The sequence below is a fragment of the Erinaceus europaeus genome, chromosome 1 (assembly GCF_950295315.1).
Source record: "Erinaceus europaeus chromosome 1, mEriEur2.1, whole genome shotgun sequence".
Taxonomy (NCBI): Eukaryota; Metazoa; Chordata; class Mammalia; order Eulipotyphla; family Erinaceidae; genus Erinaceus; species Erinaceus europaeus.
Genome location: NC_080162.1, coordinates 51,786,385 through 51,807,344, shown reverse-complemented (window position 1 = coordinate 51,807,344; position 20,960 = coordinate 51,786,385). Strand labels below are relative to the sequence as shown.

Here is a 20,960-nt window from a genome sequence, read left to right as displayed (position 1 = left end):
CACAGGGCCTGTGGTTATACTAGTTTGTTTTATTTTCCCTGAGCCTGAAATCTGATATGCAGGTGGATCCTAGTTATTGTCTGGGGAGATGATGTCATGACTAGAAAAAGGACCAGGAAGCTGGATCAGAGAAGAGAGTAGCTCCTAAATATGGGAAAGGTGTATAAATATTGTTGACTATAACCCCCATCGATTTTATCTGATCTGGGGCCCATATTCAGCTTAGGAGCCTATGTGACCTCTGCATCCCTGTAGATCCAACCTTATATTCTGTAGTCATCAGTAGGAACATTCCAAGCTGCTCCAATATCAGGACCCATCTTCCTCAGGCGTAGCATGGAGTATATTGTCCTGCCTCCAGTCAAGAGGATGGAACAGTCTCTACTGTTGTTGATCAAGCAAGGTCCTATGGGGGTCCACAAAGGGGTCTGTTTTGTTTTTCCTGACATAGATGACTGGTAACAAGGGAGAAAGGGATTTATTTGAAGTCTAGACCCATCATGTCTGTTTGGGAATCTCAGGACTCCATGACTAGGGCCACCCCATCAGCTTGGGCCCTAGTCAGAGAGTCCTGAGATTCTCAACTCTTAATTCTATCCTCTTCTATAGACAACCAGTGACTAGCTTTCTGTTTCTTTTGTAGCCTTTTCTAAGAATATCACCTAGCTGGAATCATGCAGCATTCAGTCTTCTGCACCAGGCTGTTTCATTTAGTTTAGTGCCTGGGGCATTCACAATGGGTTACCTATGGAGTCATGCCCTGGGACTTGAAGACCAGAGGCTGGCACAAAGGGGGAGGATAACCAAAGAATCCCACAACTAGTTTTTTTTTGTGTGTGTGTGTGGGGGATTCTAAAATAGGCCTACTAACACAAATTGCAAAGCACAAAGACCGGTGTAAGGATCTCGGTTCGTGCCCCACAGACTGGCGTAAGGATCCCGGTTCGTGGCCCCACAGGCGGTTCGTGCTTCACAGGTGGTGAAGCAGGTCTGCAGGTGTCTTTCTCTCCTCCTCTCTGTCTTCCCCTCCTTTCCATTTCTCTCTGTCCTATCCAACAATGATGATGACAACAATAATAACTACAACAACAATAAAACAACAAGGGCAACAAAAGGGAATAAATAAATAAATAATTTAAAAAATAGGCCTACTAACTCTCTAAAATGGAGACCCCCAACTCTTCATCTGAACTATTCCAGCCTTTAGGTTCATGATTAGTCAACAACCTGTTTGGCTTTGTATGTTCACTCTCTTTTCAAACACCAGGTTCCAGATGCTACCATGATGTCGTCCAGACAAACATGGACAAACATGGACAAACATCCCCACCAACTTGTCCTGGAGCTCCACTTCCCCAGAGCCCTTCCCCACTAGGGAAAGAGAGAGGCAGGCTGGGACTATGGATCAACCTGTCAATGCCCATGTTCAACAGGGAAGCAATTACAGAACCCAGACCTTCCAACTTCTGCACCTCATAATGACCCTGGATCCATACTCCCAGAGAGTTAAAGAATAGGAAAGCTATCAGGGGAGGGGATGGGATATGGAGTTCTGGTGGTGGGAACTGTATGGATTTGTACCCCTCTTATCCTATGGTTTTTGTTAATGTTTCCTTTTGTTAATGTTTCCTTTTAATTTTAAATAAAAATTTAAAAAAAGAATCCCACAACTGAACATGTAATTACACATTGTGATAAAAAGCTTCCACTGGGAAGGTAGAGGGTATACATGGCAAGGATTGTGCTCAGATCTGAGTCAGAAGAGGTTACAGAGAGGAGGTGACATATGCACACTGACAGAGCAAGTGCCTGGAGAAATGGAAGGTCAGTGCTGCTGGTGGTGCAAACAATTGAGGTACAATGGGTGGGTAGTTAGAAAAGGACAGGAGGTGAGGGGGGGTCAGTCTATCTCAGCCTGAGAGAATCTGTAGTGTGTGAATGGCACAAGAGAATTGTCTCACTAGAGAGATGACTAGGAAGGCAGGATAGATAGCATAATGGTTATGCAAAGATACTCTCATGCCTGAGGATCCTAATTCCCAGGTTCCATCCCCCAGACCACCACAAACCAGAACTGAGGAGGGTGAGGGGGGGGGGGACTGCAAAAGTCTAACCAAGAGCTCATGAGTTAATAGTAGCAGAGATGAAAAGTTGGTAGAATTGAGTGGCACTTACTTCTCAAAAGCAATATGTATAACGAATCTCCTGCAGATCTAATTAAAGATGCAGATTCAGATTTAGAAAATTTGGAGTGGAACTGAATATTGTGAATTCTTTTTTTTTTAATGTCTCTAGGGTTATTACTGGGGCTTGTTGCTTGCACTATGAATCTACTGCTCCCAGAGGCCATTTTTTCCCCATTTTGTTGTCCTTGTTGCTGTCATTATTGTTATTGTTTCCATTGATGTTGGATATAAGAGAGAGTAATCGAGAGAGGAGAGGAAGACAAAGATAGGGGAAAAAAGATAGACACCTGAAGACCTGCTTCATTGCTTATGAAGCAACCCTTCTGCAGGGGGCAGCCAGGGGCTTGAACCGGGATCCTTGGATCCTTATGCTGATCCTTGTGTTTTGTGCCACATGTGCTAACCCCGCTGTGCTACTGCCAGACTCCCGATATTGTGAATTCTATTCAGTGCCCAAGTGATGCCCATATTGATAGGCATGGTCTATCCTTTGAGTTATCAGGACAAAGACTAGGATGTGAATTCAACCAGGCAGCTGGGTGGCAAACCCTGTACTTAATCTACAGCTAAAAAGCTTTATGTACTATGCCACTATCCCATAGAGAATAAGAGGACTTCCATATTGAAAAAAAATCACTATCCTACCATTCTTAAACAAGAAGGCAAACTATTCAGTTCAGATCTCAGCTGCCTTGTGAGGACTGGGAGTGGGGATGAAATGAAGGCTAAAGAGTGATAGATTGGGGTCAGTAGAACCTTGATTATTCCTACCAAGTTATGTGAAACAGTTCTATTCTATGCACCACTTAAAGAAAGATGGGAGATAGGAATGAGAGACTTTGTTTGTTATGTGGAAAACTGAGAAATGTTATGCATATACAAACTATTGTATTTACTGTTGACTGTAAAACATTAATCCCCCAATAAAGAAATTTAAAAAAAATGTTGTCATATGGTATCCAGGGACTATAGCTTGGTTTCTGGGAATGACAGATGAAATAATAGATGTGAGCACACCATACTCTCCATCAATTTGCCATCTTTCTCCACCATAGGATAGTGGGTCCCCAACCCTTTTTTTAGAATGCCCTTTCCCCCCCCTTTAGAGTCGATGGATCTACTGCCATAGACCATAACAAATTAAAATTTTGCCCTGTATTTCTTCTTCCTTATTTCCCTATGCCCCACCTACAAGGATAGAAAAGTATTTTCTCATCACTGGTAATCTTAGTTTCAGGTTCCTGTGCAATGCAGAGGTGGAGGAAGGGTATGGGTAAGGCTTCCTCATCAGTCACAAAACGTTTCTCCCAGTCACATCCTGAAGGCGCCCACCAGCTAGCTACCAGCTTTAGGAGTTTTTGAGGAATGATAATTATTTTGGAAAGGATGAAAACATCTTACTAATTAATCAATTTGTATCAATAAAAGTAGAACGTAACAAGTAGCTCTTTGATTCCTCCAGGAATCAAATTCCTGTTATAAAGTTAGAGGTCTCCAAACTGGCTACTGCATTTGGTCCAACCGCTGACAGTAGAAATGTTTCAAGATGTCCTGTGGTGGAGAGCAGGTGGCTTCCTGAGTGCACTGGGGAGTGTGTGTGTGAGGAGGGGGGTGGAGCAGCAGGGCCAGAGCCTTCAACCCCCCAGTTCTATCTTGGAGGGACATGCTAATAACATCTCTCCTTCCCCGAGCCAGGGAGTGCACTGACCTAGATGTCTGATTCCTTTCAACCCCACACGAGAGCAAGAGTCAGAAAGAAGAAGCTCTTTTATCTAGTCTTAATCAAACACAATTTGCATTGAGAGGAGCAACCATGTACAAGTGTGGAAGCCAGGCCAGCTGAATCTAGTGGGAATACTTCTGATAGCAGGAACTAAGCACTCAGACTTGCCTGCTAACCATATGGAATCTAAGAAGTCCTTTCTTTAAGAATCACATTTATATGTCTGAGCTATGCCCTAAACTATCTGTTCTTACAGCACTTACTAATTTTATGTGAGTCCATATTGTCTCTTCACCTACATTGTAGCATCTAGAGTTACCAGTCACCTCTTACAGTTCCCCTTCTCCTTTACCACTCTACACTAAGTACTCAACACATGACAGATGAGCTGCACTTATTACCTTTAGGTTCCTGATTATTAAACCATTTGTTCTGCTTTATAACTTAATATTTTTCAGCCACCAAGTTGCAGATGCTGCCATGATGCCAACTGGACATACCTGGCCAGACAAATACACCAATGGGTCCTGGAACTCCACCTCCCCAGAGCTCTACCGAAGTTTGGAAAGACAGAAACAGGCTGGAAGTAGGGATCGATCTGTCAATGTCCATGTCTAGTGGAGAAGCAACTACAAGGGCAGACCTTCTACCTTCAGCATCCCCCCCCCCAAGTCCCCCCAAAGTCCATACTCCCAGAGGTATAAAGACTAGGGACCCTTCCAGTGGAGGGGAGGTTATACGGAACTCTGGTGGTGGGAATTGTATGAAACCGTATCCCTCTTATTCCACAATCTTGTCAATCATTATTAAATCTCTAATAATTAAAAAACATGTGGTCTACCTTCTACTAGACCTGCTTTGTTTTTGGTTGCTATAAATATGAATATACCATATTACTCTATTATCCCTTAATCCTTGGGTCTAATGCCAAGTAGAACAGTTATGCTTCCCTCTTACCATTACCTCCAAGTTATTTCTGGCACGTCCCCCCCCCTCAACTAATCTGAGTCAAAGTTACATGTAAAAAGTGGGCAGATTGTTTCATTAAAAATGACTCTCATGTGTGCCTTCTCCCTTTCTTTCTGTTTCTTAGGGACAGTCAGGTCTATTCTGGTGACTGCCATCCAGGTGTGGTGGGCAAGGAGAAGAAAGCTTCATTCATTTCAATCTTGGGTGTGGATGCATAAATTCATCACCCTTTTTTCAGAGTCTTTTACTGCTGGCTACCAGGTGGATATCTCCTAATTTTGTTCTTGTCCTCTGCTAAGATATGTTACAAACATAGGCCCCCACACCTACGGACATCTTATCTTTGACAAAGATGCCCAGACTATTAAATGGGGAAAGCAGAGTCTCTTCAACAAATGGTGTTGGAAAAAAATGGGTTGAAACATGCAGAAGAATAGAACTGAACCACTATATTTCACCAAATAAAAAAGTAAATTCCAAGTGGATCAAGGACTTGAATATTAGATCTGAAACTATCCGGTACTTAGAGAAAAATATTGGCAGAACTCTTTTCTGCATAAATTTTAAAAACATCTTCAATGAAATGAATCCAATTACAAAGAAGACTAAGACAAGTATAAACCCATGGGACAACATCAAATTAAAAAGCTTCTTCACAGCAAAACAAACCAATACCCAAACAAAGAGACCCCTCACAGAATGGGAGAAGATCTTTACATGCCGTACATCAGAAAAGATGCTAATAACCAAATATATATAAAGAGCTTGCCAAACACAACAGCAAAGAAACAGATGACCCCATCCAAAAATGGGGAAAAGACATGAACATAATATTCATCACAGAAGAGATCCAAAAAGCCGAGAAACACATGAAAAAAATGCTCCAAGTCTTTGACTGTCAGAGAAATGCAAATAAAGACAACAATGAGATACCACTTCACTCCTGTGAGAATGTCATACATCAGAAAAGGTAACAGCAGCAAATGATGGAGAGGTTGTGTGGTCAAAGGAACCCTCCTGCTCTGCTGGTGAGAATGTCCATTGGCCCATCCTCTGTGGAGAACAGTCTGGAGAACTCTCAGAAGGCTAGAAATGGACCTACCCTATGATCCTTCAGTTCCTCTCCTGAGGGGGGATATATCCTAAGGAGCCCAACATATCCATCCAAAAAGATCTGTGTACACATATGTTTTTGGCAGCACAATTTGTAATAGCCAAAACCTGGAAGCAACCCAGGTGTCCAACAACAGATGAGTGGCTGAGCAAGTTGTAGTATATATACACAATGGAATACTACTCAGCTATTAAATGGTGACTTCACCATTTTCAGCTGATCTTGGATGGACCTTGAAAAATTCATGTTAAGTGAAATAAGTCAGAAACAGAAGGATGAATATGGGATGATCTCACTCTCAGGCAGAAGTTGAAAAACAAGATCAGAAGAGAAAACACAAGTAGAATCTGAACTGTGTGGCGTATTGCACCAAAGAAAAGACTCTGGGGTGGGTGGAGGGGCGGAGAATACAGGTCCAAAAAGGATGACAGAGGATCTAGTGAGGTTTGTATTGTTATACAGAAAACTGGGAATTCTTATCCATGTACAAACTATTTTATTTACTGTTGAATATAAAACATTAATCCCCCAGTAAAGAAATTTTAAAAAATAGAAAAGAAAAAGAAAGAAACCTAAAAAAAAAAAGAAAGAAAGAAATGTTCCAAACAGGAGAAATAGGTGCTACAATTATCAGCCTCCAATCCTTTAAACTTTAACCTCATAACTGTAGTCTTGTGCAAGAATGATATCATCTCCCAGATCTGGGAGCTACCCTCTTCTTGGATCCAGCTTTCTAGTCTTATTTCCAACTCTGACATCATCTCCCCAAACAATACCTTTAGCCCACTTATATGTTAACTGTTGGGCTCAGGCAAAAATTAGTAAAGTGTTGGGCCCCTTGAAATATATCTAAAATACTGTGGCGGCATGTGAAATCCGGCACCTAAAGCCAGTGGGGCCTCAGCTCACCACCTGCCCGCAGTGCGCGCAGGTGAAACTCAGGCCCCAACACACACAGGGGCAGCTGCTCACCTCTGCCCTGGTCCCTAACCTCTTCAGGATCCCGGATGCCCCCAGGCAGAAGTTGTGACCTTTGGAACCGCAGGTGTGTGTGTGGGGGTCCTGCCTAGCTTCAATGAGGCTGCTTGTCGTGGAGTCCCGAAGGTGGCACAGTGTATAGAGCATTCTGTAGATAGCTAGTAGGCATATTTTAGTTATATTCCACAGGGCCTGTGGCTATACTAGTTTTTTTTTTTCCCCTGAGCCTGAAATCTGATATGCAGGTGGATCCTAGTTATTGTCTGGGGAGATGATGTCATGACTGGAAAAAGGACCACAAAGCTGGATCAGGGAAGAGAGTGGCTCCTAAATATGGGAAAGGTGTATAAATATTGTTGACTGTAAACCCCATCGATTTGATCTGATCTGGGGCCCATATTCAGCTTAAGAGCCTATGTGACCTCTGCATCCCTCTAGATGCAACGTTATATTCTGTGGTCATCAGTAGGAACATTGTTCCTAGTTTTTTTCCAAAATGGAGACCCCAAATCTCACCTGCTATATTCTTTCCTTTAGGTTCCAGATTATTAAACACTTTATTCTGCTTTATATCCTAATGCTTTTTAGCCACCATGTTGCAGTTGCTACCATGACGCCAACCAGACATCCCTAGGCAGACAACCTCACCAATGAGTCCTGGAACCCCACCTCTCCAGAGCCCTGCCCCAGTAGGAAAAGACAGAAACAGACTGGATGTATGGATAGGAATCATCAATGCCCATGTCCAGCAGAGAAGCAACTACAGAAACCAGACCCTCCACCTTCTGTACCCCATAATGATCCTGGGTCCATACCTCCAGAGGGATAAAGTATAGGAAAGTTTCAAATGGAGTATATGAGATACAAATCTCTGGTAGTGGGAATTGTATGGAATTGTACCCCTCTTATCCTACAATCTTGTCAATTATTATTAAACAATAAAAACGGATGACATCACCTGAGCAGACTTCCACCATGTGACTATGTTCTTGTGATAGAATTTCAATGTTCTTTTATGTTTATTTTGCTTCTTTCTTTCAAACTCTCTGCTGATGTTACTGCTGTGTCATGCAGGATGGCAGAAATATCAGAACAAAGTGAGGGGATGAGAAATGTCTACCTTCCATGCTGCTCTATTATAACCCCTCCACAGGAAGTCTCTTGTCCTTTTACCTGACTGGGCATCTATAGGGCCAAGTGTATACCAGGTACCTCTTTGGGTCCTTTGAAGAAAGCTTCCTGTGTTGCCTTTACTGTCTTTTGGAATTGCTTTCAAAGCCTACAGATTTTCCTTTCTGACAACTTCAAACATGTCAAATGAGGTCCTTAGAGGGTGTTTTTAAATTCTGAAAGTGGCATATAAGTCTCTGGTGGTAAAATGTATGTTTCAAGTGGCTGACTAGGTTAGGCAGTCGTATTTTCAGTGTGGCCATAATATAAGCACCTAGATTTTCTAGTGGGACTCAGAAGCACGAAGACTCTACACCGAACAAAGAGGAGCTCCAGAAATGCTTGGCATAAAGACAGCATCATCAGGGAAAAAAAAGGTCACCTCCTAGCATACTGTTTAGAAGAGGGTACTACTAGCTGCAACAAGTGCATCTAATAATTTATGTTAAGATAGACTGTTGTTAAAATTATTTCGGAGGCTCTAGCTGGCCTGGCTGGCTAGCTTCACGGCGGGTAACAGAGACGCGGAGACAACGGCTGGGCAGGGAAGCTGTATTTCTTTATTCAAGAACAATGATTCATAAACTAAACCAAACTAATCACCAAACAGAACTCTGCTGTCTCTTTGCAGCGGCGCAAGCACTCTCTCGAACTCCGCCACTCTTGAACCCAGGAACCCTGCAACTCTTCCACTGTGGAACTCTCGCGGGGTTCCTAGGGGCGGGGCCAAGCGGGCCTGCGAAATTAACTGGACTGATCCAATTCTTTTGGCGGGGGAGAACTAGAACCCAATGTAAAGCATACAACAACAGACTTTATTAATCACAGCCATAAATCACACTCAAGGTGGGACTAGATTCTAATACAATTACTCTGCTGGCTTTGCTTTTTTTTTTTTTTTTAAGCACATCACCCACCTTTCCCTAACCAAAGTGCTCCTGCTGAGAGGTTTATCCTATAGCTTTCTCTGCCCATGTCCCTTCTCCTCACCTATTATCCCCAACACTAGCACCTTCCTACTACATAATCAGCAGTTCTCTGAATGAAAGCTCTGTTCTAGATCCAGACCTTCCAGAGGCTTGCACTTAAAACCCAGCATCAGTAAGCCATAAGCTTTTCGCTGGTAGGTGTATTTGTAAAACAAACAAACACAATTATTGTCAGCAAAATACAATAGAATGAGACCTCATTTTATTTTATTTTATCTTATTTACTATATATATATCTCCAAAGCACTGCTCAGCTCTGACTTATGGTGGTGCAGGGAGATTGTACCTGGGACTTTGGAGCCTCAGGCATGAGAGTCTGTTTGCATAACCATTATGATATCTACCTCCGCTCAGAATGAGACTTCTCTGTATACCAGAAATATCCCTCTCATTCTTATTATTGGATGTTACTATTATTGGGTATTATTATTGGTTCTGTATTTCCTGGAGGAAATATAGAACCCAGGATGAGCATCCAACTCAGATTTTTTGAGACTTTAATATCTACTTTGCACAAGGAATGACAACAACAGGGTAAAAACTAATTGTTGGGTTAAGTGCATGTGGCGCAAAGTGCGAGGACCAGCGTATGGATCCTGGTTCGAGCCCCCGGCTCCCCACCTGCAGGGGGGTCGCTTCACAAGCGGTGAAGCAGGTCTGCAGGTGTCTATCTTTCTCTCCCCCATCTGTCTTCCCCTTCTCTCTCCAATTCTCTCTGTCCTATCCAACAACAATGTATCCAACAACAAGGACATCAATAATAACTACAACAATAAAACAACAAGGGCAACAAAAGGAAATAAATATTAAAAAAAACTAATTGTTGCATCTTGAAAAAAAATCACAAGTTATTTTCTCCAGAAGCACTAGATAGGGTTCCTATCAATTTACTGGTACTGACACAGGAGACCTGCCCTGACCTATTCATTCAATAAAAGGAAGTCTGAAAACGGGATGTTTATTTTGCAAAAAAGTGGAATAGAAGCTTATCGTGATATAAAAATGATGATCATTCATTTATGTATTTTAATACTTAGTAAAGATATACAGGCAGTTTCCCAACTTCAGAAACTCTCAAGTTTTTGCAGTTTAAAAACTACTTTCATTTGGATCCCATCATTCATCTCAGACCTTCTTTCATTTATGCAGCTTAGATGTGTCTCCTCTGGGCATTGCCTGATCACACTGCCCAGCCCTCCAACTCCCCTCTAAACTCCACCTTTGTATCTGGCTGCATGTCACCACAATCAGCAGATTTGATAATACTTTGCTAGCTTAGGTTTCTTGAAAGCTCACTTGCCATCTCCAGTGTCTGTAAACCCTTGGAAGGAGTGAGAAATTTGCCTTCATCCTGTCCCTGCTCCCTTCCTAACAAGATCACTTACTACCCCACATACAGTAGAAACATCCCAAAGAGTCTTAACTAACTGATCACAGCTCAGGACTTGCAAACCAGGGAAATGTGGGAGAGGAGAGGTACTAACTTACTGTACTGGGCTCCCATCCCACAGGACAGGACTGTCTATGAAACCCCAAACTCCAACAACTCTTCATGTTTTCAGAGAGTCTTACTTTCTTAATGGAAATACCAATTGACCTCCCTATGAATGACTTTGAAGTCTTAAGTTTTAAAAGAAACATTCTGGAAGTCATAAGCCAACTTCCCTATGAATGACTTTGAAAAGGAATGAGTCAAGCATGCTAAGTCTAGTTCTGAGATGGCAGGGGTCAAGGAAGTTTCAAATCCTTGGATTACACTTTTGTCAGAATCAAACTTAACCCAAGGAGAACACAAATCATATACTTAACAATCCTATGAATAAGCTCTTTAATGCAACTCTAGAAGTAAAGTTATAAAAGAGACACACAAAAAAAGAGGACTTGGTGGGCAGGAGCCCTATTTTCTAGAACACAAGACATGTGGAAATAAAGGAATAAAGGAAGATCTGGGAAGATCTAATATCATTTTGTTTTTTTGGGGGTGCATCTCTGTCCCTATTGTTATTATTATTCTTAAATCTTAAACAAAAGCCATTCTTCCCTGTTTGAAAAATTTCCATCATGAGTTTAGCCAAATATGTATGTATGTATATATATATGCTCGAGGATTTAAGCAAAATATGTTCATTATAAAGAAAGAAAAATCTGCTTTTAAATCAGAGTATGTAGGGTATATGTATGGAGGTTCCTTCCTTCTTCCCTTCCTTCCCTCCTTTCTTCCCCCCCTTTCTTTTATTTTAGATCTCTTAAAAAGTCAGTTTTCAAACTGTCACCCACTTACATTCTCTCCAAGTGTGGCGTTGCAAAGGCAGGACCCAAAGAGAATCTGTACTAAATTATCTGTAATTTAAAATTTACTTCAATGTCCATATGTTTCACATACATTTTAGAATTATGTTATTTATATGTGTGGGAAAGAAAGAGGGAGAGACTAGAACACTGTTTTGTCATATGGGGTCTAGGATAGAACTTCAGGCCCACCAAGAAATGCACATGACCCTCTGAACCACTTTCCTAGCTCCACATGCATTGAATAGATAAATGAGTTTCATTAAACTAGATTTTCTTTTCTTTAGCATATGCATTTTTTGTGGCTATTGTAACAAATGACTTAGGACTCTATTGTAAAGGAAAGGAAAACTGGGGGTGTTTTGCTTCTTTGCTCTCAGCTTCCTTTTCCATTTCTGAGCTTAATTCTGGAAATAGAGCAAATCAAATGCAAACTTGCCCATTCCTACAGCACTGGTGTAGAAGCAGAACGCCAGGAAGTCTGCTTTGCCAGCCTCCATGCAGTATTAACCACCCACACATAACACATGTGATGTTTATTCCTCACTTTGGCACTACCTCCATCCCTCCCGTACTGTGGAATGTACAGCATGGAGGAGTTGGTGTGACCGGCTCTGAGAACTTTCTGGCTTCTCATATGTGTCAAAGAAAAGAAGAGCTTATGCATTTCTCAGGCTGATTGGATCCACACTCCCAGAGGGTTAAAGAACAGGAACGCTATCAAGGGAGGGGATGGGATACAAAGTTCTGGTGGTGGGAATTGTACCCCTCTTATCCTATGGTCTTGTCAGCATTTCCATTTTACAAAAAAAAAAAAAAAATCAGTCTGCATTTAAAATGGGCGTGTGGAGTGACAGTTGCATGAAGGGCTGCAGGTTCCTTCTGGATTACTAAGGTTGTGTCAGAGCAGGACTCTTACTGGGTACAGCCACCAAGTCTTCTGCTCTCCATTTCCTTTGAAACAGAAAACTTTATCTTTTTGAGGATCTAATTTCTGGAATCTAGGAGACTCTGGCTCCAATTCTAACTTTGTACTCAGTGTGTTCTTTGAGTCACCTTGCAAAGGTCACCTGTCTTCCCTGATCCTTGATTTCTTTACCTGTAAAATCGAGCACATTATAGAAATGTGTATAGACTTTTGATGTCCATCAAATAGCGGAACGGCAGGCAGGTTGGTTCCTGTGTAAGGTCTGTGCACAGGGCTCTGATAACTTGAGCTCAAGGAAGATGGTGAAAATAGAGGTAGAAGGACCTTGTGGAGCACATATCACATGTCCTGTATGTTCATCTACTAGGTGATGTCCATGTGAATGCCCTGTAAACATTACTCAGGGCAAGGAACCCTGAAGGAGAACTCTTCTTGTACATAAGAAGCTACTTTTAGGAGAATATCTCATCATTTGGTGATCGTGCAGGAAACTAGACTACATTAACGATAAAGAAATACAGTTTCAAAATTTACAATGCAAAATACAATGCTGTTAACTTTAAATAAATTTGGATTTAATGAAGAGAGACATCAACACAGATAATCTTGAATGTTCCAATATTTGGCTCTTGAATATGCCTTGGTATTAGCTCATGGCTGTATTTCAGGAAATATCAAACTGCTTGAAATTAAATGATGATCTCACTCGGAACATTTCTTATTTGCTCCTGCTCTGTGTTTCCTGCTAAGAAGGACTGGAGTCACATCTCTACTAAATACTCAACTCTCATTTAGGACTCAGTGAATTCGTACACTGTACAGTGTTTTAATTTCATTTTTATAGCCATATCATGAGATAAGTGTTGGTAACTCCTTTTTTGTTTCAAGAGAGAGAATTCAGACCAAGAAGACTACCTAATAAGTACAATAATACCACTGCTCTAAAATGAAGGAAAGGATTCCCACACATGTCTCTTGTATGCCAGAGTCCACACTGTTAATACTATGCATACAGTCTCTCAAACTGATATAAGCACATGGCTTAAAATCATGGAGCCTGATGAGGACAAATGGTTTGTACACACATCTCTGCTGCAAGTTCTCAGAAGCAAGGCTGACATAGCTGATTGACAATAGTTAACATTCCAGCAAGTCACCCAAACATAGAATTAGTGTAAGTAAACCATTCCTCCTAGAGGAAATACAGGGCTAGGGGTTGTGATTCTGGAGTCACAATATTTTCATCAAATGATCTGTACATAATTTTGCTTCATGTTAGTTTCTGTTTAAAGTCATCTAATTGGAATATATATTCTTTGTTCATTAACAGTGAACTCACAGCTAACAGCACTCTAATTCATGCCTCAATGAAGCTTATTTAGCATGTGTATTTTCTCCAGAAGGCACATCACAGTCTTCTTTTGCTTAGGAGCATAGACAGCAGTTTAGAGTTATGCTCAGAGGCAATTTTAAACAGCAAAATCACCAACAAAAAGCACAAAAATGCAAAATGCATGGTATTCAGTAGACTGGAAAAGGGTTCTTGTTGACAATGTCTGAGTTGAGACAAGGAGACAGAATGTTACCTTGTTCAACCTCAGCTGGGAGCATGTAAGGAGTCACCCATTTGTGCATGCGTGTGTACACATGCATAGGTTCTCAAATGTCAAGTTTTTGTTGTTGTTGTGGGGGTCACAAATCATTTTTAAGATCCACTAGGAAAAATCTGCAGATAATTAGAATCAGTCATATATTTGTTGAAGAGTTAATTGAGGTCTAAGAATCTTTCTTTATGAAGTGTTAGGAGCTAGAACAATGAGCTCATGTACAGTTTTGAACCAAGTAGTTATAAGGACCACATTATTTTCATATACACAGACCATGAAGTTCTTCTAAAGAACACAGAGGCATCTGGGAACAGTCATACAGTTGTGAACTGCACAGCTTTTCAACTGAGAACTAAGCTCCCACTCTCCACTCTGTGATGAGGTCCTATAACCATGTTTGACCTAGTCTATCCAATAAAGAGTACCATTTTGTCACTGGCCTTGTACCATTCACCCAGAAGCACTATGTGTGTTAGTAGTGGTCTCTGAAGTAGCAATCCTTGGATTATGGTTGTAATACCACTTAATCTCCATAAGCAGCCCCCTCCAAAACCAGATCCAGAATCTATTTTTGTTTGGCAGATAAAGTTTCTGATAAGGCACATGTACTCTCCCAAGTAAATAACCTATCTGAAGATCTTTCTATCTAGAAATTGAATTCTCATGCCCATTTCTCCATGACAAATAATTTCTGAGAACTGGCTTTGTGAATTGCTTTGGCCAACAGAATGTGGATCTAACCAACAGATTGAAGTTTCTGGCTGATCTCTTGGAAACTTATCTGGCTGCCATATTAGTAAGGTAGCCTGGTAGAAGATGATAGCATCTGGCCTGATTACTCTCATTGCTTTAGCTGATGGTCAGTCAACTGAACAAAGCTTTGCTCTGAGGACTGATAGCTGACAATGGACACATGAGAATGTCATGGCCAGAAGGACCATCTAAGTTCCTTTAGTATTTTTTATAGGCCGGTTTAGTGGCAATGAATTCCTTTAGTTTTGCTTGTCTGAAAATATTTGTCCTTCCATCAAGACTGACTGGCAATCTAGCAGAATAATGTATTCTGGAGTGGAGCTCTTCAATTCAAAAATTTTGAATACACCTGCTAGTCCTTTCTAGATTTCACAGAGTCTCTATAGAGGAATCAGTTGAGGGGCCGGGTGGTGGTGCACCTGGTTAAGCACACATGCTACAGTGTGCAAAGACCCAGGTTGGAGCCCCTGGTCCCCATCTGCAGGGAGAAAGCTTCACTAGTGGTGAAGCAGGGCTGTAGGTGTCTCTATGTCTCTCTCCACCTCTGTCACCCACTTCTCTCTCCATTTCTGGCTGTCACTATCTATAAATAAATATAAAAATAAAAGAAATCAGCTGATAGTCTTATAGAATTTCCTTTCTATGTGACTCTTTGCTTCCCTCTAGAAGCCTTTGTCTTTGATATTTGCCATTTTAATAATCTTGTTCCTTGGTGAACTTGGGTTTGGGCAGCATCAATGAAGACTGGTAGGCAGCAGTGGATACCAGTGTTCAGAGCTCAGTAGAGTTAATGGATACAGTGGTAGGAGTCTGGATGGGTGTTGTAGAATTCATCAGGGTGTGTGTAAGAATCTTTACCTTTGATGTGAAATTCTCTCTTCTTAACTTATGTGAGTTCCAAGATCATTTCTATGCTATTTTTAAATGTATAGTTTTTTTCTTGGGGTGGTAAAATGAAATGATACCTGCTAGTCTACTTTCATCATAGCTGAATGTCTGCCCTGCCATTATGCCCAAGAACTTCCTTCTTTAAAAATAATTTATTTTATTAATTTTTTCTTTCCTATTCTTTTTCTGTTCTCTCTCTCGCTCTCTCTTTCTTGGGTAGAGATGACCAGATGTCAAGAGGGAAGTGGGTAATAAAGAGGGAGAGAGACAGAGAGACACTTGCAGCATGCTTCACTGCTCTCAAAACTTTCCCCCTGCAGGTGGAGACCAGGGACCAGAACCTGGGTTATTGCACATTGTAACATATACATTAAACCCAGCCATGTGCCACCACCCATCCCCATTTTATTTATTTTACATTATTAGATGGAGATATAGAGTTTCATATAACACAGAGAGAGAAGAGAGGAGAGGAGAGAGATTAGACTATCACCCTGATAATGCAATGTTTGGGACAGATTCAGAAACATCAGGTCTATAAGTCCTGCATTCTACTCACTGAAATACCTTTCTGGATGTAAATATATCCGTTTTTAAAACAGGGTTTTATTTACTTATTGATGATAGAGAGAGGGCGAGGGAGGGAGAAAGAGAGAGAGAAAGAGAGAGAAAGATGGAGGCAGAAAGAGGAGAGAGAGAGAGAATATGTATCCAAACTAGAGCCTCACTTTATCAATGTGGTGTTAGGACCTCATGCTTATAATCTCTGTGCTCCACTTCTATGCCACCTCCATGATCACAACTTAGTATCTGTTTACTGTATGATCAAATAATCACAATACTCTATACAACATCTATGACTTTTTCTTTTCAGTATAGTCCTGAGAAAATAGCTTAGGAAATGATGCTCTGGGTTAATGATGAACAAGTAGATACTTCTCAGTATGTAGGCTAAAATGTTTGCTTATTTTTAATTTTAATTTGTTTATTTTTTACTTATTTATTTTACTGAGATACAGAAACACACACACACACACACACACACACACACACACACACACAGAGAAACCAGAGTACTGCTCAACTGTGGCTTATGGTGGTGCTGAGGATTGAACTTGGGATCTCAGAACCTCAGGCATAAAATTCTTTGCATAATCATTATGCTACCTTCCTGTCATAAAATTTTATTTTTAAATTAATTTTTTGATTTGACAGGACAAAAATTGAGAGAGGAGGGGAAGATAGACAGGGATAAGAAAAACACCTGTAATTCTGCTTCACCACTTGTGAAGCTTCCCCCCTGCTGGCCACAGGTAGAAGCATCCCCTGAAAAGGGCTGAAATATGACAAAATCTGGCGCTAGCAGGTGGACATACACTTGCCAGTGACTCCCCCAAGATTTTTTTTTAAATATTTATTTTATTTATTCCCTTTTGTTGCCCTTGTTGTTTATTGTTGTAGTTATTATTGTTGTTGTCGTTGTTGGATAGGACAGAAAGAAATGGAGAGAGGAGGGGAAAACAGAGGGGGAGAGAAAGATAGACACCTGCAGACCTGCTTCACCGCCTGTGAAGCGACTCCCCTGCAGGTGGGGAGCCGGGGTTCGAACTGGGATCCTTATGCCAGTCCTTGTGCTTTGCGCCACCTGCGCTTAACCCGCTGCGCTACAGCCCTACTCCCTCCCCCAAGATTTTGTATTTACAGAGAACTGGCACTTTATAAATGCCTAGTTGTGCTATTTATGTAGCTGTTTCACAACAATGTATATGGGAAATCTGTAATTATCACTAGTTCTATTCAAAGACTTTCAGAATCTCAGACAAATGAGGGTGTCAGATAAAGCTGACTGTGTCCTGTGAATACCACTGGTACTAGGACCCTACTCAAATATGAAGCTGCTGAGACAAGAGTAAGGGTCTAGACCTAAGCTGTGAGCAGTGTCTGGCCTGTAGCTCCTCTCCTTGGGTTGGAGAGGAGGGAGTGGTGAGGGCAGACTCCAGTTATACAGTCTTAGGCACAGGGAGTTGTGAAGATTTCCTATGAATGCCCAGTCCACGCTGGTGTTGGGCTGAAAGTTGACTGATGCTCTCTTGGTATATATCACAGTCCCCATGTTCACCACTCTAAGCTTCTCCCAGCAACCCTGGAAACTTCTAGGAATCAAAGAAGCTAGTGTCTAGACAATATGCCCATGAGTGTAGCTTGTAGCTCCTTCCAAAGACAATGTAATGTTCTTTGTCATGGGGTGGGAGCCTACCTCCCCAATGTTCCCATTCTGAAGCCCCAGAGTCTGGGGATCAACCCTGCTCTCTGTCACTCAGAAGCTGTGTGCCCTGGGCAAGCTGTTAAATTTTCCTCTGCGGCTGTTTTCTTATCTGTATGTAAAACGCAGGCTCCTACACCATAGGAAGAAAGTCATCTAAACTTTCAGAGCACTGGCCATTGTCGTAATGAGAACGACAAACTAACGAACACAACAGGACTTGGGAAGAAGTGAGAACATGGTAATATGCTTTCCTTGTCTTCATTCTGAATCTCTCATTCACAACACTCAATAGATATCTCTCATTTGATTGGACCTGATGTACTTACATATATTGACTCTAAACATGACACAAGTGGCTTGTTCTCTTGGACAAGCTACTTTGCCATGCCTCAGTTTATTTACTCACAACATGAGGCAAATTACAGACACTTGGAACTTAGCAGAGGCAGGGTAGGTGTGAATGACATGGACAATTCTCTTCACAGTCAATAACATTTCCTCTGTACTTTCTCCTCATTGTCTGGGAACATGAAAAAGGGATGACTGACTGAATTTGTTCACTGCTGTCAGGCTTCTCCCACTTTCCTTGTGAGCTCCACAGTGGACAAGATGTAGTTGCTGACTACTTGGTTGTTTGCTTGAATTTGGGGGTAAATTCACAGTTGAGTCCATATATGACTAGAAAAGGAAATGAGGTCATTAGTGACCTATTTATCTGGTGGCCAAGCTAACAACAAGGAATAATAAACACAATGACTTTTGCTGTTCCCATCCCTAAGTCTCCAGACAGTACAGAAGTGATGTTATCACAGGGTGTACAATAGTAGGTAAATCGAATCTGTCATTGTCTACCATCTTGTCCCTAGATATTAATATTATTTGAGGAGACAAGTGGTAATATTATTTCTTTCTCTATCAGAGTTCTACTCCTTTCACAGATCAGCAGTGACCTTTATCCTGCCTATGTAGTTATGTGATTGCATCTAACCCAGAACCCTGAAGATGTGCCAGTTCACTTGTGATAAGGACAGAGTGATAGCAGATGATCTCACTCATGAATGGTATCTAATAAAGAAAGCAAAGAACAATACAGAGTGGATACTGACCATACACATGAATATGAGTAAAGATCCACATTTGAGTCCCCAGACCCTATATGTAAAGGGGAAGCTTCACGAGAATGTAGAAGTGCTGTAGGTGACTCTCTTATCTGTCTCTTTCTCTCAGTGTCTCTTACCATCTACAAAAAAGATAAAATGACAACAAGGAATGGTGGAGTCACCATGCAGATACTAAGCTCTAGAAATAATGCTAGTGACAAAAAAATAATAAAAATACAGCAAACTTTTTTTTTTTTCCATTTTGTAAATCAGTGGCCTCAGAAAGGGGAAGAGAGGAGCACTAATAAGAGTTTGGGGAGCTAAGACCATATGGAGAAATAAGATGACAGACTGGTGGAAGATGAGACACACTGACACCTATCTTGGGGAGATGTGGAAATGTTCTCTTGAGACAATAACACTCATGTAAATCAACATTCCCTCAGTGAAGTTAAAACAAAAGCAAAGAGGACAGAGTGCCTGGTCATTACCCTGTGCTCGGTACCCAAAGTCTGGTGTATTTAGGCAATACCACTCTCCTGTGGGTTTCCAAGGACTGTAGCTTCCTCACATAAGACTGTGTGTATTCTGGGAACTAAGGATTGGATAATGTTATATTGCTCAGAGATCGTCACTTCAGGGGCCATTCCATCTTTCCCTTTGTACTTTAAGGTTCTTGAGGTATCATCCCCCAACTTAAAGGAAAATAAGCCAAAATCCCAAAGGGTAAGTGACTAATTTAACGTTCTAGATCTGGTTAGTGGTGGCTGAGACTGAATGATCCACCATTTGAGTCACTCACCATTTCCACGAGCTGTTACAAAAACCAGCAAGCCCAAAGAACTGTCATCCTAAAGGTTGTCTCCATGATCAGCTTTGCCACTGACCTTTAAATAACCTCAGCGAAATTTTAAAATATGCTAAAAATTAAGGTTAAAAGTTAAAGACACTGACATCTTCAACCAACCTTATACTCTCTCTTTTAGAGACTGGGGCTGATGCCATCACTCATTTATTCCAAAGACAGGCAGAAGGAAGAAACAGCTCTCAGCTGATCTGAAGGCATTTAAAGCAGCATGATTAGTCTGTTGATGCTCAGCTAGTATGATTCCTTAGCATCTTGTTATTAGAAAGATCATGATGGGAAACGATTGAAGTCTTAGCCATCTTTCACAAGGCAGACACCCCCTTCCCTTCTCTCTTCATGCTGTGTCTCCATGCCAACACCATCACTAAATTAAGTGCATATAAATGCATTTTCAATAGAGTTTTTTTCCTTCATTCCCATCACTTTTTGTTTAAAATGAGGATTAATTTTACAAGGAATTGCAGAACAAATCAACTTCTAAGTCACGCTGAGTGCTGTCTAGTTTGAACAGATTCCTCTCTGAGCTGACCAGCTTATTTACTACAGAAAGAGAGACAAAAAAGGATTCTCTTTTTATTGTTGTCATTTTTGGTACAGGAAAATCTGGTACCTTTGTCAGTAGAGAAAATAGTGAATCAAATCTTCAAAAAGCAGGTTGTTAGTGACAAAAGTTGAGGTGTATATGAGAGACTACCTAGGACAGCAGTATAGATGGTCAATGTGGAGCGAAAGTGAATGGATGACCTAGGAGGGTGAATAGAAAAATTCTAGGAATGTTCCAAGGTGCCTCAATTTCAGGACCCATCTTTCTCAGGTGGAGCATAGAGTATATATTGTCCATCCTCTCTTCAGAGGAAGGAACATTCTCTACCTACTATTCTCTACGTTCCTATTGATGACCACAGAATGTGAGCTCAGATCTATAGGGATGCAGAGGTCACATAGGGGAAGCAATTACAGAAGCCAGACCTTCCACTTTCTGCATCCTACAATGACCTTGGGTCAGTACTCCCAGAGGGTTAAAGAATAGGAAAGCTATCAGGGGAGGGGATGGGATATGGAGTTCTGGTGGTGGGAATCGTGTGGAGTCATGCCCCTCTTGTCCTATGGTTTTGTCAATGTTTCCTTTTTA

The 20,960-nt window shown here is 41.3% G+C and overlaps 1 protein-coding gene and 1 non-coding gene across 2 annotated transcripts in view; one reads left to right on the top strand and one right to left on the bottom strand.

The window, feature by feature from the left end:
• Nucleotides 1–20,960, bottom strand: part of SLC24A3 (solute carrier family 24 member 3) — a 630,513-nt gene that overhangs the window by 216,682 nt on the left and 392,871 nt on the right. The gene's annotated exons all lie outside the window — the stretch shown is intronic.
• On the top strand, nt 6,826–6,946 carry LOC132532468 (small nucleolar RNA ACA64). The gene has a single exon (XR_009544423.1). It is a non-coding gene; the product is annotated as a small nucleolar RNA ACA64 (small nucleolar RNA).